Source organism: Papio anubis, chromosome 5 (assembly GCF_008728515.1).
Source record: "Papio anubis isolate 15944 chromosome 5, Panubis1.0, whole genome shotgun sequence".
NCBI classification, from domain to species: domain Eukaryota; kingdom Metazoa; phylum Chordata; class Mammalia; order Primates; family Cercopithecidae; genus Papio; species Papio anubis.
In genome coordinates, this window is record NC_044980.1 from 32,821,784 (window position 1) to 32,841,539 (window position 19,756).

At 38.8% G+C, this 19,756-nt stretch overlaps 1 protein-coding gene across 1 annotated transcript in view; it reads right to left on the reverse strand.

Annotated features, from left to right (window-relative positions):
• ADAMTS12 (ADAM metallopeptidase with thrombospondin type 1 motif 12) overlaps positions 1–19,756 on the reverse strand; it is a 389,831-nt gene that overhangs the window by 70,215 nt on the left and 299,860 nt on the right. The gene's annotated exons all lie outside the window — the stretch shown is intronic.

A 19,756-nucleotide genomic window follows, 5' to 3' on the forward strand; every position in this document is an offset into this window, starting at 1 on the left:
TTGACACTGCAAATGCAGGAAATACAACACGTTCAGCTAAGTCTATGTGACTTTGATCTTTCCCTGGTAATTAAAGAAAGACAATTGATATTGGCTTTTTAGTTGGCTTGCTATTTTTCCCTTTCTCTTCTATACTAAATATAGTCCCAAAAGAAATTCCAGCTAATTAAGGATGCCAATCAATCAATATGTTGCCACAGCACTAAGTTAACTGTTTATCTGGAAGCACTTACTTCAAAAGACACAAAGTAAAAATCAGTCACATTCCAAAATATATGAGAACTAAATTCAAAATGTTATTTCCAGACCATTCTGAATGCCTTTCCCCATGTAGCAACCAGAACGTTGCCATGCAGCAGTAAATACTTACTAAATCTCATCGGATACTAGCAGTGAAAGGTCAACTTAGTGCCTTTGAAAGAACTGTCTTCCTGTAATTTAAACAGGAATACTCATCTTGAATGAAAATTATGCCTCAATATAAGGAACAGGCAATGTTCCTTATGTCCAAAAGAAAATGACATAGCTAATCATATTCTCAATTCAATAGCGAGATTATAAAATCGATGGAATTTGTTATGGTTAATTTAATTTGATTCAAAAATTCAGTTTAGACAACTGAAAGACTCAGATAAAACAATTGAAGACATAGCTCATTGTAATGACTTATGGCAAAAATTATAGTATTTCCTATTATGTATAAACTTAAGATTAGACACTTAAGACAGTGAACATTTAATTACAGCATGTGAAAGTTTCAAGGCATTGTAGACGCAGTCTTTAAAATACTGGTAAGGGGGGCGGAGCAAGATGGCCGAATAGGAACAGCTCCAGTCTCCAACTCCCAGCACCAGCGACACAGAAGACCGGTGATTTCTGCATTTTCAACTGAGGTACTGGGTTCATCTCATTGGGGAGTGCCGGACGATCGGTGCTGGTCAGCTGTTGCAGCCCGACCAGCGAGAGCTGAAGCAGGGCGAGGCATCGCCTCACCTGGGAAGCGCAAGGGGGAAGGGAATCCCTTTTCCTAGCCAGGGGAACTGAGACACACAACACCTGGAAAATCGGGTAACTCCCACCCCAATATTGCGCTTTAAGCAAACAGGCACACCAGGAGATCATATCCCACACCTGGCTGGGAGGGTCCCACGCCCACGGAGCCTCCCTCATTGCTAGCACAGCAGTCTGCGATCTACCGGCAAGGCAGCAGCGAGGCTGGGGGAGGGGCGCCCGCCATTGCTGAGGCTTAAGTAGGTAAACAAAGCTGCTGGGAAGCTCCAACTGGGTGGAGCTCACAGCAGCTCAAGGAAACCTGCCTGTCTCTGTAGACTCCACCTCTGGGGACAGGGCACAGCTACACAACAACAACAACAACAACAACAACAAAGCAGAAGAAACCTCTGCAGATGCAAACGACTCTGTCTGACAGCTTTGAAGAGAGCAGTGGATCTCCCAACACGGAGGTTGAGATCTGAGAACGGACAGACTGCCTGCTCAAGTGGGTCCCTGACCCCTGAGTAGCCTAACTGGGAGACATCCCCCACTAGGGGCAGTCTGACACCCCACATCCTCACAGGGTGGAGTACACCCCTGAGAGGAAGCTTCCAAAGCAAGAATCAGACAGGTACACTCGCTGTTCAGAAATATTCTATCTTCTGCAGCCTCTGCTGCTGATACCCAGGCAAACAGGGTCTGGAGTGGACCTCAAGCAATCTCCAACAGACCTACAGCTGAGGGTCCTGACTGTTAGAAGGAAAACTAACAAACAGGAAGGACACCTACACCAAAACCCCATCAGTACAACACCATCATCAAAGACCAGAGGCAGATAAAACCACAAAGATGGGGAAAAAGCAGGGCAGAAAAGCTGGAAATTCAAAAAACAAGAGCGCATCTCCCCCGGCAAAGGAGCGCAGCTCATCGCCAGCAACGGATCAAAGCTGGACGGAGAATGACTTTGACGAGATGAGAGAAGAAGGCTTCAGTCCATCAAATTTCTCAGAGCTAAAGGAGGAATTACGTACCCAGCGCAAAGAAACTAAAAATCTTGAAAAAAAAGTGGAAGAATTGACGGCTAGAGTAATTAATGCAGAGAAGGTCATAAACGAAATGAAAGAGATGAAAACCATGACACGAGAAATACGTGACAAATGCACAAGCTTCAGTAACTGACTCGATCAACTGGAAGAAAGAGTATCAGCGATTGAGGATCAAATGAATGAAATGAAGCGAGAAGAGAAACCAAAAGAAAAAAGAAGAAAAAGAAATGAACAAAGCCTGCAAGAAGTATGGGATTATGTAAAAAGACCAAATCTACGTCTGATTGGGGTGCCTGAAAGTGAGGGGGAAAATGGAACCAAGTTGGAAAACACTCTTCAGGATATCATCCAGGAGAACTTCCCCAACCTAGTAGGGCAGGCCAACATTCAAATCCAGGAAATACAGAGAACGCCACAAAGATACTCCTCGAGAAGAGCAACTCCAAGACACATAATTGCCAGATTCACCAAAGTTGAAATGAAGGAAAAAATCTTAAGGGCAGCCAGGGAGAAAGGTCGGGTTACCCACAAAGGGAAGCCCATCAGACTAACAGCAGATCTCTCGGCAGAAACTCTACAAGCCAGAAGAGAGTGGGGACCAATATTCAACATTCTTAAAGAAAAGAATTTTAAACCCAGAATTTCATATCCAGCCAAACTAAGTTTCATAAGTGAAGGAGAAATAAAATCCTTTACAGATAAGCAAATGCTTAGAGATTTTGTCACCACTAGGCCTGCCTTACAAGAGACCCTGAAGGAAGCACTCAACATGGAAAGGAACAACCGGTACCAGCCATTGCAAAAACATGCCAAAATGTAAAGACCATCGAGGCTAGGAAGAAACTGCATCAACTAACGAGCAAAATAACCAGTTAATATCATAATGGCAGGATCAAGTTCACACATAACAATCTTAACCTTAAATGTAAATGGACTAAATGCTCCAATGAAAAGACACAGACTGGCAAACTGGATAAACAGTCAAGACCCATCAGTCTGCTGTATTCAGGAGACCTATCTCACACGCAGAGACATACATAGGCTCAAAATAAAGGGATGGAGGAAGATTTACCAAGCAAATGGAGAACAAAAAAAAGCGGGGGTTGCAATCCTAGTCTCTGATGAAACAGACTTTAAACCATCAAAGATCAAAAGAGACAAAGAAGGCCATTACATAATGGTAAAGGGATCAATTCAACAGGAAGAGCTAACTATCCTAAATATATATGCACCCAATACAGGAGCACCCAGATTCATAAAGCAAGTCCTTAGAGACTTACAAAGAGACTTAGACTCCCATACAATAATAATGGGAGACTTCAACACTCCACTGTCAACATTAGACAGATCAACAAGACAGAAAGTTAACAAGGATATCCAGGAATTGAACTCATCTCTGCAGCAAGCAGACCTAATAGACATCTATAGAACTCTCCACCCCAAATCAACAGAATATACATTCTTCTCAGCACCACATCGTACTTACTCCAAAATTGACCATATAATTGGAAGTAAAGCACTCCTCAGCAAATGTACAAGAACAGAAATTATAACAAACTGTCTCTCAGACCACAGTGCAATCAAACTAGAACTCAGGACTAAGAAACTCAATCAAAACCGCTCAACTACATGGAAACTGAACAACCTGCTCCTGAATGACTACTGGGTACATAACGAAATGAAGGCAGAAATAAAGATGTTCTTTGAAACCAATGAGAACAAAGATACAACATACCAGAATCTCTGGGACACATTTAAAGCAGTGTGTAGAGGGAAATTTATAGCACTAAATGCCCACAAGAGAAAGCAGGAAAGATCAAAAATTGACACTCTAACATCGCAATTAAAAGAACTAGAGAAGCAAGAGCAAACACATTCCAAAGCTAGCAGAAGGCAAGAAATAACTAAGATCAGAGCAGAACTGAAGGAGATAGAGACACAAAAAACCCTCCAAAAAATCAATGAATCCAGGAGTTGGTTTTTTGAAAAGATCAACAAAATTGACAGACCACTAGCAAGACTAATAAAGAAGAAAAGAGAGAAGAATCAAATCGACGCAATTAAAAATGATAAAGGGGATATCACCACCGACCCCACAGAAATACAAACTACCATCAGAGAATACTATAAACACCTCTACGCAAATCAACTGGAAAACCTAGAAGAAATGGATAATTTCCTGGACACTTACACTCTTCCAAGACTAAACCAGGAAGAAGTAGAATCCCTGAATAGACCAATAGTAGGCTCTGAAATTGAGGCAATAATTAATAGCCTACCAACCAAAAAAAGTCCAGGACCAGATGGATTCACAGCTGAATTCTACCAGAGGTACAAGGAGGAGTTGGTACCATTCCTTCTGAAACTATTCCAATCAATAGAAAAAGAGGGAATCCTCCCTAACTCATTTTATGAGGCCAACATCATCCTGATACCAAAGCCTGGCAGAGACACAACAAAAAAAGAGAATTTTAGACCAATATCCCTGATGAACATCGATGCAAAAATCCTCAATAAAATACTGGCAAACCGGATTCAACAACACATCAAAAAGCTTATCCACCATGATCAAGTGGGCTTCATCCCTGGGATGCAAGGCTGGTTCAACATTCGCAAATCAATAAACATAATCCAGCATATCAACAGAACCAAAGACAAGAACAACATGATTATCTCAATAGATGCAGAAAAGGCTTTTGACAAAATTCAACAGCCCTTCATGCTAAAAACGCTCAATAAATTCGGTATTGATGGAACGTATCTCAAAATAATAAGAGCTATTTATGACAAACCCACAGCCAATATCATACTGAATGGGCAAAAACTGGAAAAATTCCCTTTGAAAACTGGCACAAGACAGGGATGCCCTCTCTCACCACTCCTATTCAACATAGTGTTGGAAGTTCTGGCTAGGGCAATTAGGCAAGAGAAAGAAATCAGGGGTATTCAGTTAGGAAAAGAAGAAGTCAAATTGTCCCTGTTTGCAGATGACATGATTGTATATTTAGAAAACCCCATTGTCTCAGCCCAAAATCTCCTTAAGCTGATAAGCAACTTCAGCAAAGTCTCAGGATACAAAATTAATATGCAAAAATCACAAGCATTCTTATACACCAATAACAGACAAACACAGAGCCAAATCATGAATGAACTCCCATTCACAATTGCTTCAAAGAGAATCAAATACCTAGGAATCCAACTTACAAGGGATGTAAAGGACCTCTTCAAGGAGAACTACAAACCACTGCTCAGTGAAATAAAAGAGGACACAAACAAATGGAAGAACATACCATGCTCATGGATAGGAAGAATCAATATCGTGAAAATGGCCATACTGCCCAAGGTAATTTATAGATTCAATGCCATCCCCATCAAGCTACCAATGAGTTTCTTCACAGAATTGGAAAAAACTGCTTTAAAGTTCATATGGAACCAAAAAAGAGCCCGCATCTCCAAGACAATCCTAAGTCAAAAGAACAAAGCTGGAGGCATCACGCTACCTGACTTCAAACTATACTACAAGGCTACAGTAACCAAAACAGCATGGTACTGGTACCAAAACAGAGATATAGACCAATGGAACAGAACAGAGTCCTCAGAAATAATACCACACATCTACAGCCATCTGATCTTTGACAAACCTGAGAGAAACAAGAAATGGGGAAAGGATTCCCTATTTAATAAATGGTGCTGGGAAAATTGGCTAGCCATAAGTAGAAAGCTGAAACTGGATCCTTTCCTTACTCCTTATACGAAAATTAATTCAAGATGGATTAGAGACTTAAATGTTAGACCTAATACCATAAAAATCCTAGAGGAAAACCTAGGTAGTACCATTCAGGACATAGGCATGGGCAAAGACTTCATGTCTAAAACACCAAAAGCAACGGCAGCAAAAGCTAAAATTGACAAATGGGATCTAATTAAACTAAAGAGCTTCTGCACAGCAAAAGAAACTACCATCAGAGTGAACAGGCAACCTACAGAATGGGAGAAAATTTTTGCAATCTACTCATCTGACAAAGGGCTAATATCCAGAACCTACAAAGAACTCAAACAAATTTACAAGAAAAAAACAAACAACCCCATCAAAAAGTGGGCAAAGGATATGAACAGACATTTCTCAAAAGAAGACATTCATACAGCCAACAGACATATGAAAAAATGCTCATCATCACTGGCCATCAGAGAAATGGAAATCAAAACCACAATGAGATACCATCTCACACCAGTTAGAATGGCGATCATTATAAAGTCAGGAAACAACAGGTGCTGGAGAGGATGTGGAGAAATAGGAACACTTTTACACTGTTGGTGGGATTGTAAACTAGTTCAACCATTATGGAAAACAGTATGGCGATTCCTCAAGGATCTAGAACTAGATGTACCATATGACCCAGCCATCCCATTACTGGGGATATACCCAAAGGATTATAAATTATGCTGCTATAAAGACACATGCACACGTATGTTTATTGCAGCACTATTCACAATAGCAAAGACTTGGAATCAACCCAAATGTCCATCAGTGACAGATTGGATTAAGAAAATGTGGCACATATACACCATGGAATACTATGCAGCCATAAAAAAGGATGAGTTTGCGTCCTTTGTAGGGACATGGATGCAGCTGGAAACCATCATTCTTAGCAAACTATCACAAGAACAGAAAACCAAACACCGCATGTTCTCACTCATAGGTGGGAACTGAACAATGAGATCACTTGGACTCAGGAAGGGGAACATCACACACCGGGGCCTATCATGGGGAGGGGGGAGAGGGGAGGGATTGCATTGGGAGTTATACCTGATGTAAATGACGAGTTGATGGGTGCAGCAGACCAACATGGCACAAGTATACATATGTAACAAACCTGCACGTTATGCACATGTACCCTACAACTTAAAGTATAATAATAATAAATAAATTTAAAAAAAAATACTGGTAAGGTCTCCTTTTTAAAATAACCATTTAAGTGAGAATGATACCAGTACAAGTTCAATTGCACATTAGCATATAAATTATAATCCTCCCCAAATTAGACATAACATTGATTTTTAATAACAAAAAATGATAACAATCCTGTGACTCAATAGAGAGCTTGTCACTTACAGTTCTCCTAAACAAGTAGCAAACATTCACTTCACAGGAAGAAGAGAAGTGTAGGAATTGTATATCCATCTCTCTTGTCAATGAGTCCATTCTTAGCCAACTTTCAATTTCGGTTCCCACTAAATATTTACCTTTTTTCTTTCTGGATCTCTTGGTTTCTTCACTTGTTTTCATGCTCTATGAATTCAAATCCATCCTTCATAATGAAGGCTTTGTCAAAGACAGCTTGCGTCTCATGACTATAGAAGCTCAAACACATTGAAGTGTGCGGGTGTTTGTGTGTGTGTGTGTATGTGTGTGTGATCAAAAACAATCACAGCATCAACAGCACCATCAAAACTGGAACTGGTTTTGAATCCTGCTTTTAACGTTTACTTACTGAGTGATCATGGACAATCCTACTAACCTTCTCAAGCCTCAGTTTCCTTGTCCTCATCTTCATGATGGCAAAAGATTATAGTATAGGGTTGTTGTGAGGACAAAATGATGTATGTATGCATCCTCATATGCCCACGATGTACCCTAAGTCCTGGTACTATGCTGAATGCACACAGAGGGACCTTGAGAAAAGTTTTGGAACCTGAATCCAAAGCCTCTCTGTAACCCACTCATCCAATCATGAATATTAACTCCCTCTAAAATTCTGCTTCCTGCACCTTGTAAGATCAGGGTTGGCTTCACACACTGAGACTAGGGAATAAAGCAAACTCAACTCAGCCAATTCACTAAAGCCCTAGTTTTCATACTCCTGTGATGTAAACTCCTTCCTACAAGCAACTAGACCCTTGTTACACAATTCATTTTTATTTGCTAGCTCAAAAGAACATTGACATTGACTTCAATAACTACAAATATTGAATGTATATTAGATGATAAGATCTTATTTTACTATCATCATTTGTTGAAACCCATACCTCTCACATCAGTAAAACTCCAAGCCACTACTTTTTCTCTCCCTGAAATGCCAATGAACTGTTACGTAAGTTCATAAGTTAACTGTCATGGTTACAGGTAACATAAGAATTTATATAAGAAATGCTTAAATAAGGTGCTTAAAGAATGTTTAACAGTCTTAGGCAGAAAAATTCTGCCTTATGAAGGAGATATTTTAAAAATTCACCACAATTGAGAAGTATTCCTGCCTGATTATGACTCCCCTTCTGTCTCCAAGTCAGGGACCTCATTCACTTAAAGAAAATCAAAGGCCTGCAATGTCTCACAGCTCCCATGGGTTAACAAGAAAAGCAGGCAGTCAGCATTCCACAGAGCACACTGAGCAAGGCAAAGCTTCACAGAAACCAACTGAGAAATTCCAGGCAACCGCATTATTAGAGAACAAAACTAAGGGCTTGAAATAAGGGCAGGATGAATCTCTGCTGGCCGCACAGGGTAAAAATGGAACTAGGAAGACTAAATAACAGACCATTCGATTAGCCACTCTGATTAAGGATTCTCATTTCTTCATTAGTGAACTACAACAGAAAGGTTATCAGACCTCCACTGTATATTACTAGTAGTTTATTTTATGTATTTATGCGTTTAGTAAACTATATAATCCTCATTCCAGAGCATCCATCTCTCAATTCCAATAGTTTAATTCCATTAAAATCATCTGAATTCATCCTCCTATTATCTTTATGAAGTCCTACATTATGACAGATCAATATCTGAACTCGGTTGATCCTACCTGACCATTATGGTGGACAAATCAGATGGATTAGCACCAAGATGAGTGCACTTTGAAAATGTTAAAGAAGTATCTGACTCTGAATTTCCAAAGAAGTGTATTCTGCTTTCTAAATATCAGTATATGGTCACAAATCAGGGTCATAGTGGCATAGGTGCTTCTATTTATGAATCTCGTGCTTTATCAAGGATACGTGGACAGTATCTCAAGCATGGTTATGCTGAGCTTTAGTAGGAATACTATTGGATAAATCCTGTAGGAACTAATTTCAGTAAACAGAAGTATCTGCTCCACACTAATTTATTTCCAATGAATGTGATCTAGTTTACAACTCAGTTTAGAACAGTCAAACAATCTCCAGCAACTTTGCAGGCATGATCTTTGCAGTTCTCAATATTTGCTTTTCCCTACCAGCACATGACATTTTTTGAACAAAGGGACAATGACTAAACTCCAGAGAGAATTTTCCCAGGAGATAAAGGAAAAGGAGAAGTTCAGGGTAGGGCAGGAGAAAGTGTTCCCTCTTTTGTATAGGCCACTGTTGTACCTACAGGCCGCAAAACGCAGAAACAAGATCACTGAGCACAGAAATGGCAAAGGTCATGTTCAGAAGTGAGGAGCTATTTTCCAGAAGTAGGGCCATTCCAGGACACAGGAAATTTTGGTTAGTCTCTATTATAACTGACAGAACTCTGCAGTACTAGGGCTGCAATGAGGGAAAAAGGTGGCTTTTGCATTTCTCTAAAAGTGATCCTGAACTTTGGCCAAATATTTTCTTATAAGGAGTCCTGGAGCTTCCTGTGGAGATGCATATCTGTGTTAAGCCATTTCTGCAGATGTTTCTTCACAGATAATCTATTGGCTGAACTTTCATTGGTGATCTTTTGATGGGTGACTCAGATAAATGACTTTCATTAAGCCTTCCGTAATGCATGGTAATTCTCTTCCAAGTTTCCTGAGGAGTAGTCAGTCCTAAATTCCCCTAAAGTCAGAGCATCACTCCCCATGGTAAGGCAGAAGTAAAAGCAAATGTGGCTGAGGGGAGAGAAGAACAGATACTGGCTTGGAGACAAGAATGTCACTGGTGTTCTGTGAGAGTGCCCTTTACCTCTGAGCAGTAAACTGTGGAAAACAGGCTGGCTCTCATACCAGTGAGCTCAGTTTAGACTATTGTCTTGCCAGTTTTTCACATAGATCTCTGATCAAGAACAAAGGTAATAAAATATTTTAAAAATTCAAAATAAGAAAACAACATCTTAGTGAATTTATACTTAAACATTTCTTTGTTCCAAATGTGTAACAGTAATATATAACATGTAAACATGTAAACAAAATTAGATTATAAAATACAAAAAATAAGGCACCACACTCAAAAGTAGTCAAACAGCCCTGCAAAATACTGAGCAGAACTTAAGTGAAGTGCTTAACTTAAGCAGAGCTCTGTCAGGCTCCTGGCCTTGTTAGTGTCTTACTACCTTCCTAGGCCTGGAACTCATCAAGAGTGAATGCAGTTAATGTAAGTATGAACTTATATCATATTAAGTAAACTCTATCCAAGGAATGCCAGTACAGCTCAGTAACAGAAAATCTATTTATGGAGTAACCAAATTAGCATATTAATAGATATAAAACATGATCATCTAAGTAGATACAGAAAAATATCAGATTGAACACTCATTTATAATGAAAGATGTCATAAACTAGGAATAGAAGAAAATTTATTTTCCCTGATAAAAATCTGAAGGAGCAGGAATGAAGTGGGCAGATCACCTGAGGTCAGGAGTATGAGACCAGCCTGGCCAACATGGCGAAACCCCGTATCTACTAAAATTACAAAATTAACTGGGTGTGGTGGTGCATGCCTGTAATCCTAGCTACTCGGCAGGCTGAGGCAGGAGAATCACTTGAACCCGGGAGGCAGAGTTTGCAGTGAGCCGAAATTATGCCACTGCACTCTAGCTTGGGCAAAAAGACCAAAACTCCGTCTCAAAATAAGAAAAAAAAAGAAAAGGAAGAACAACCACCGCCGCACCCCCAACTACTTAGCACAATCACTCTTAGAGAGTTTTAGGCCTGGGAAGTTAGCAAGACAATAATTCAATTTTTAATCAAGAGCTCAGCCGACCTACCTGCTGGCTCCATCACTTTATCCAGTATATTGTCAATGTCACCATGAGACAGCAGTTCTAAACAATCATGACAAATCCTGGTCCTGAAATGAGGTCCTGCAGTGTGGTCAGGTAAAACTGCAAAAATGTTAGAAAGGGTGGGGTGCATACAGAGAGAAGATGGGAGAAAAGAGGCAGGAGAGAGAAAAAAGAAAAAGGTACTAAAAGGAAATTACACTCTAATCAAGCCTGTAAATTATAATTCCAAAATACATTTAGAGAAATCTAATGTTAAGATAAGCTACAAAGTAATTAGAATAGGAATACATTCTGGGTGAAATAAATTTGATAGGGCACCCTGATAAGCCTTAAAATAAGCATGTTACTGCCTCTGGGCATTTTAATTAGACATATATAAAAATAAACTCTTCTTCAGACCCGTTTCTTGTTATATGCTCTTTGTCACAGTGAATGATACCACCATTTGGTTACTTACCCAACGGAGCACACAGAGTGTTACCTTTCAATCTTCCCTATGCTCAAATCACTCTCCACTAATAGGTAAATGGAATCAACCACTGAGCCCAGTCTAGCCTATTTCCTAAATAGCTCCACATTTGTACAATTTTCCCATCTATGTCACTTTAATTTCAGTTCTAGCCACTGTATTATTTCCTTTGACTGCTGCAAAAACTTTGGATCTCTTCTCCTTACCTCTTGTACTTTTCTCCAACGCAGAAATAAAATGTTGAGGATGTTCAAGTAAATTTTAAAAAGATATAATTTCTATTAGTCTAGCATAATAAATTATAAAAATGGAAGAAACAAGAATAGATAAATATAAAAATGACAACTAGAAAACTTGAGGAAATATATAGTCATTGAAATAAAAAATGCTGTGTTGAGGTTAAATTCTAGACAGGACACAGTTGAAGAGTAAGTGAGTGATGTTGAATAAAGTTCTAAGGAACTCAGAATTCAGTTCAAAAGGAAAAAATATTTGGAACATATAAAAAGCATTTAAGATGTGTACAGGGTAGATTGAGAAGTTTCAGCATTCATATAATAGGAGTCACAGAACAGAGAATAAAGAGGATAATCAATAAGTAATATTTAAATAGATAATTACTAAGAATTTTCTGGCACTTCTTTTTAACAATTACATTTTACATATATTCATTCATTTAATTCTCATACCAACCATACAAAATTTCTCACATTTATAGATGAAGAAATTGAAGCACAAAGAAGTTACACAAGGTCATATAGTTGATAGCTGGTTAAGCTGGGATTTAAATCTGAACAGTCTGGTTCCAGAAACCACAATCTTCTTTTTCTTTGAGACAGAGTCTGACTCTGTTGCCCAGCCTGGAGTGCAGAGGTGCAATCTCGACTCACTGCAACCTCTGCCTCCCTGGTTCAAGTGAATCTCCTGCCTCGGCCTCCCAAGTAGCTGGGACTACAGGCGCGCGTCACCATGCCCGGCTAATTTTTGTATTTTTTGTAGAGATGGGGTTACATCATGTTGGCCAGGCTGGTCTCAAACTCCTGACCTCAGGTGATCTGCCTGCCTTGTCCTCCCAAACTGCTGGGATTACAGGTGTGAGCCATGGCGCCCATCCCAGAGGCTACAATCTTAATGAACTACCATGATATACTAATAGGACTATTTATTATTTAAGAATGAGAAAGAGAGTCATGGGACCAGGGAAGATTTTATATAATTGCAGGAGACACTTGCCTGAATGCATCTCTATCTTAAAGGAAAATAGTAGTCAGTCAACAGGAAGAAAGAATAATATAAATGAATGAGAAAATGAGGAGTACCTATTGACCCATATGGTCAAGGAGAAGTGTGAAGAAACTATAAGGATGAGTTGCTTTCATGCACAGACCACTGCGCGCCCACTCTAGCCACTTGATCTGCAGACAGCTTACCTTTGAATGCATTCCCGAGTCCTATGTGAGGACAGAAGCATGAAGAAAAATCTCCCCCACCTAACTAAAGTAGGACTGACTAGAACCAGTGGAGAAATTTCTTTGGAAGCAAGAACAGCAATGGACAAAAACCACTGTTATTCTTATTTTATATAAAGTTGCAGAGAAAAAAGAGGAAAAGTAACCCAACTCATTTATGAGCCTTCTATAACTTTGACACCCAACTGAACAAGGAGAGTGCTGGAAGGGAATATTAAAGATAGATCTCATTCATGAATGCAGATACAGAAGTCCTAAGTGAAATATTAGCAAACAGAACTCAACAGTGCATATAATACATGTATGAATTTATACCATGTTAAGTAAGCTTTATCAAAGGAATGCCAGTACAGTTCAATAACAGAAAATCTATTCATGAAATAACCAATTCTTTTAGCATATTAACAGAGAAAAACTATATGATCATCTCAGTAGATGCAAAAAAAATTAAACAGATTCAACACTCATTTATAATAAGGTAATACGCCAGGAACAGAAGAAAATCTTTTTTGCTGATAAGGATCATCTGAAGCATTCTTATCAAAGTCAGGAGAAAGGCATACATGTCTCTTATTGTCTACTACGATCTATTCCATTCAGCACTCTGCTAGAGGTCCAATGCAATGCAATGCAATGACTTCAAAAAACAAAGAGTAAAACATCTGGAAAGGAGATAAAAATTTTCTTATTACTGAAACAAAAATTCAAAAAGTTCTACAGACAAACTGAGAACTAATAATAGAGTTCAGAAAGGTTGCTGGATACAAAATTAAAACACAAAAATCAAGAGCATTCCTAAGTATCTCTAAGGAGAAAATAATTCTTAAAGAATCCCAAAGACCTGAATAGAGAGATCTATTGTATTCATACCTTGGCTAGTCAGGCTCTCTTTTGGTTCCATATGAACTTTAAAATAGTTTTTTTCTAGTTCTGTGAAGAATCTAAATGGTAATTTAATAGGAATAGCATTGAATCTGTAAATTGCTTTGGGCAGTATGGCCATTTTAATGATATTGATGCTTCCTTTCCATGAGCATGGAATGTTTTCCATTTTTTGTGTGTGTTATCTCTGATTTCTTTGAGCAGTGTTTTGTGGTTCTCCTTGAAGAGATCTTTCACCTCCCTAGTTAGCTGTATGTATTCAGACCCAGGAAAACTCAGTTTTAAAGGTATCAATCCTCACATAAATAACATACAAATTGATTACAATTCCAATAAGGATTTTCTTGGAGTTCTACAAATTGATCCTAAAATTTAATAAATAAGCAAAGGCCAGGAATAGACAAGAAGATTTTTAAAGAGAAAGAACTAGATAAGGAATTTTAATACTAACACACATATAAAGCTGCAAAAATTAGAGAACTAGATCATTGCAACAGAATAGGAGATGGGAAATAGACCCACACCTATAAGCAAATTGGATAAATGCCAGTGAAACAGCTTCCAGATGGCTGAACACATGGAAGTTCCGGGAGGGTGGAGCACCCAGAGGGTGCAAGGAAGCTCTGTGACCTTTCCACATGCCTTGCCCTGTACATCTCTTCATCCGTTTCCTTTGTAACATTCTTTATAAGAAACCAGTAAGTAGCACTGTGCCACACCTGGGAAGGAGGAAGGACACACAAAAAGAATCAAGCATGGAACCTGTCATCCAGGAGTTTACAGTCTGACAAAGGAGATAAGATGTGGACACAAATATTATAATTAAAATTACAAGTCGGCAAATAATCAGAGGCAGATGAAGATGTAGTTTGAGCATTTTAACAATAGAATTCTGTTAAAAACCAAGCTAATGAGATTTTAATGACTACAATTCCTAAAAAGTTGGGTCTTTTTACAGCTATGCTTACAAAACTGGATGGAAAAAGGAAAACAAAAGAGAATCATCACTTATCACGCTCAGAGTTCTCACAGATAGGACACAGCGAGTTTGTTATTTGAGATGCAATTCCTTTGACTCTCTGACAGTGGCAAAGCACCACACAGCTGCCCCAGAAAAGCCACAATGAACTGCATCTTTTCACATGCAATTGCAGGAACAAGAGGAAAGAAAACCAGTTCCACCCAGAGGTACGGATAAAGAAAAGGACCCTCCCAAGGAGGCCACATGGTAAGTGACCATGGAGAGCATCACTCGGTTGGAAAGGCAGGCAAGTTATTAGCTTAGTCTTGGCCTTCCTATTTAATGCAGGACAGTGGTAATGTTTAACAAACCCTGGCTGTAGTGACAAGCCTGGGATCTGATGGAGGAAATCCAATTGAAAAGCAGCCAAGAGAAACAACAACCTAGAAACAGACGTTCCAGCTACTAGGATGCGTACACATTTAACCTGAATTACATGTAGGTGGGGTGGGATGAGAGCATTCATTCTAAGCGCTCTCTAGAGATTTCACCTCCTCCTCCATATAGATATTGTCAAGTGCAGTTATAGCCATCCATGTTAGTTTTGTCAAATTCTCAGCAATTTCTTTAAAATAAGATATTAAAATAATAACAGCTTTAAAAGTGCCAACAAGGAGGGGTTGTCATACTAAATAAATGTGGTTGGAATAATTGATTATTCCTAACGAAAATGGATTCCTACTTTATACCTCACACAAAAATAAATTTAGGTGGGTTAAACTCCCTATGTGAAATTCAAAATTCTAAAACTTTTAGAAGAAAATATAGGATCATATCTATATATAGGATAGAAAAGTATTTTTAGTTAAGACACCAAAAGCACAAACTTTAAAGGAAACACAGACAAACTCATTATATTAAAAATTTAACTTTTTTTTTTTTTTTTTTTTTTTGAGACAGGTTCTTATTCTGTTGCCCAGGCTGGAGTGCAGTGGCAGGATCTCGGCTCACTGCAGCCTCAACCTCCTGGGCTCAAGTAATCCTTGTGCCTCAGCCCCCAGAGTAGCTGGGACTACAGCGACGTACCACCACCACACCTGGCTACATTTTGTAATTTTTGTAGAGACAGAGTTTCACCATGTTGTCCAGGCTGATCTCGAAATCCTGGGCACAAGTGATTTCCTGCTTCACAAAGTGTAATATTTCTGCTTAATATGAGTTCTACTCAATGTAAATAAGTCAATGCAAACAAAGTTTAAAAGACAAGGCAAAGACTAGAACAGAGACTTGCAACATTTTTGGTTCATATTGTCCTTCAGGTTTCAGTCATTTTTCATGCGGCCTCCATGCAAAATAAGACATTTAACAGTTACATTCATTAAATAATTCAGTCCTAACTTATTAAAGATTTATGGTCCAACAACTTAGTAGCCATCTGAAAAAATAATACATATAAACTGAGAAACAGGCAGGGCAAGGTGGCTCACGCCTGTAATCCCAGCACTTTGGGAGGCTGAAGCGGGTGGATCACCTGAGGTAGGGAGTTTGAGACCTGCCTGACCAACATGGAGAAATCCTGTCTCTACTAAAAATACAAACTTAGCCAGGTGTGGTGGCGCATGCCTGTAATCCTGGCTACTCGGGAGGCTGAGGCAAGAGAGTATCACTTGAACCTGGGAGGTGGAGGTTGCGGTGAGCCAAGATCTAGCCATTGCACTCCAGCCTGGGCAACAAGAATGAAACTCTATCTCAAATAAACAAAAAAAAAAAAAAAAAAGAAAAAGAAAAAAATACTATTTTTGTTTCATTTTAAACTAACTTACGTTGATGAGATGTGTGAATCTATTGGATATTGTACAATTTTTCAAATCTTGGAATGAGACTAGATGCCATATTTCCGGTTTCATGTTGATTTTCAGGTGGTAATTGATTTTTTAATCAAAGCAACCACTGAAAAACCAGTTTCACAAACATAGAATGTCATTGAAAAGAATGTAGTATGACTTAACCTTGAACTACCTCGAGCTAATAGTAGACACATGATGTCCAAGAAATGTGTTAACTCTTACTGTGTTTCCCTTTAACATTTCATTGTTTCCCTGGAAAATTTAAAATATTCCATGGCACCCTATAAGTTCACAGATTTACCCCTATAATATGCACAGACTGTATGACCTAGGAATTTTACTTTTAGATATACATATTAAAGAAGCCCAAATATTGAGGTAATAAGGGAATAATCATAAGGTATTCATTACAGAATTGCAGAAATATTTATAGCTGCAAAATAGTAGAATGTATAAATAAGTCATGATATATTCATGCAATAGAATAGTACACAACCCTTAAAATAAATGTATGAGAGATGGGCACAGTGGCTCATCCCTGTAATTCCAGCACTTTGGGAGGCCAAGGCAGGCGGATCACTTGAGGTCAAGAGTTTGAGACCAGCCTGGCCAACATGGTGAAACCCCGTCTCTACTAAAAACACAATAATTAGCTGGATGTGATGGTGCATGCCTGTAATCTCAGTTACTTGGGAGGCTGAGGCAAGAGATCGCTTGAACCCAGAGGTAGAAGTTTCAGTGAGCCAAGATCTTGCCATTCCACTCCAGCCTGGGCAACAGAACAAAAAAGTACTGGAGCTACTTTAATCAATGTGGATTTATCTCAAAAGCATAATGTTGAGGGAAAAAAAGACAAAGCATGGTATAGTGCATATGATACTATTTGCAGAAAGCTTAAATGCCTGAGAAACAATCCTATATAATGTGTATGGCTACACATATGTATAGTAAAAGTATTTAACCATATACATAGAATAATAAACACTAGTTTCATGACCCTAGTGAACTTTGGGGAAAAAGTGAAGGAAGTGGAGGTGGAATGCGCTTCTTGATTGTAGTTGTGGGATTTTTTTTTTTTTTTTTTGTCTTTAATAGTAAAGATTGAAACAAACAACAAAATGGTAAGAGCAATAAAGCTGAGTGGTTAGTACAAAGGAATTTGTTACTACATTCTCTATTTTGCTAGCATGTTTGAAATGTTTCTCAGTAAAACTAAAATAACACAATAATTTAAAATTAAAATGATTGCTACCACCTCTTTGTAACCCATTTAGTATGGAAATCAATTTGGCAATAAGTTAATATTATCTGGTAATTTGGTGTAAGTCAATTATCAGAATATTTATATTCTTTGAACCTAGAAATTTCACATAGAAATTAAAACTCAGGAGACCATTTTTTAACACAGGTCCCCAAATGCTCATCAGAAGAACAGCAATAAGGAATTGGTTAAGGAAATTTTGCTTTATCTTTTCAGCAAATTAAATGCATCTTTAAAATTGATAGCTATGAAGATTGTATAACACCTGAAAAAGTATCCCTATTGTGATAAGCAAAAATACATGTGTGTCATGTACATAAATGCATCTGTATGCACACAACTTATACATCTATGATTAGAAAAAAATGCATTGAAAGGAAAGAAAAGTAGCAAAAGTGCATGTGTTAGGGTGGTGACAATTTTTCATGTTTCAGTAATGTGTTTAACTTACTTTTAAAGTTAAGCTTAAAGTTTTAGCTTAGATAAAATAAAAATCCACCACTGAATGATTCAGTGTTTCAGGCAACATTCCAATGTTATATTAGCAATGTGTGTCCTGTGTGAATAATAGCATTTCATCCTCTCTGTTTGAGAATATTACAGTAGATATGCTGTCTTTCTTCTTTGCCAGAGTTAAGATTCGCCCTCACTCAAACAAACAGTGAGGCTGAAGTTCAGGTGAGTATGTGAGCATTGTGATCTTTCCCATTAAGGCTTAGTAATCAGAGTGACATTTACCTAGGTAGGTGGAGGTGCTGCTGAAGGCCTAGGCTGTAACAAAACCAAATGTCTGATTTACATCTGGTAAGAGTGTCCAATTTTCTAGCTGACTTCAGATGTCTTTTTAAGATCACTGCACACGTCAGCCACTTATCTCTTGATTCCTGGTGTTCTGAAATATTGTCTGTGTGATGCAAAGGGTCCATTCTATCTTGAAATAGAAGAGGGTGGAGGATGTTCTCTTGTTTCTTTTGGGAGTCCCTACCATCAGCACTGGCTGTTTCATTCCATGGTGTCCTGGGACAAATGACTTAGAGCTTAAACTTGTACTTCATAGAAAGAGGAGAACAAAGGGGATGACAAATCGACAAAGTATTTATATCTATAGTCACAATGACTTCATTTTCCTCCCATTGCTCCTCAGGGGAAATTTTTTTCACCTACTTATTTTCTACTTAAATTGCCTTTGCCTAACTCTAGGCCCAGCCCCCAACCCTGGGCAGTGGTGGGCAGTACATTTGGAAATGCTAGAGGCAGCAGTAGGAATGGCAGGACTGACTCTCCTATCAACACGGCTCATGGCTGCTGCCACTGACTGCACCTTTGACCTTGATAGATTTCCAGAGGGTTAGTTAGCATTGTTAAAATATCACACAATTTAGAATGAACGTTTTATTTTTATGAATTCTAAAAGGTAACCTTGGCTTTCTGTGCTGAAATGGGGAAAGAAAGAAGCTGATAATATAAAAATTGTTTATAAAGTTGATGGTGCACAACTCTCAGGGGTGGGAAAGCCAGTGAGCAGGTGCTGGCATGTGAGAGGGAAGCCTGTAGGGGAGTAGGCCATGGTCTTCTGGTCCATTCACTGCTTCACTTTTCTTCCCTTTTGCTACATCACCAATTCTGGCACATCACTCTATAGCTGCCCTAGTCTTGCAGGTTGCAGTTATACGCTAGAGGCAAGAAGTTTCAGAACAGACTTAGACGTGACCCAAAGGAGAAAGAGAGGTAGAGGCTTTTGCATATGGTGATATTACTAAAGCCCCCTAAATGAATGATATAGCCCCATGTATTGAACAGGCCCTGACCCCTGCCTTCATAGGGTTTGGGAAAGTTCATCCAGCACTGCAGCAGAGAGATACCATGCTCCTCAAATGTCCA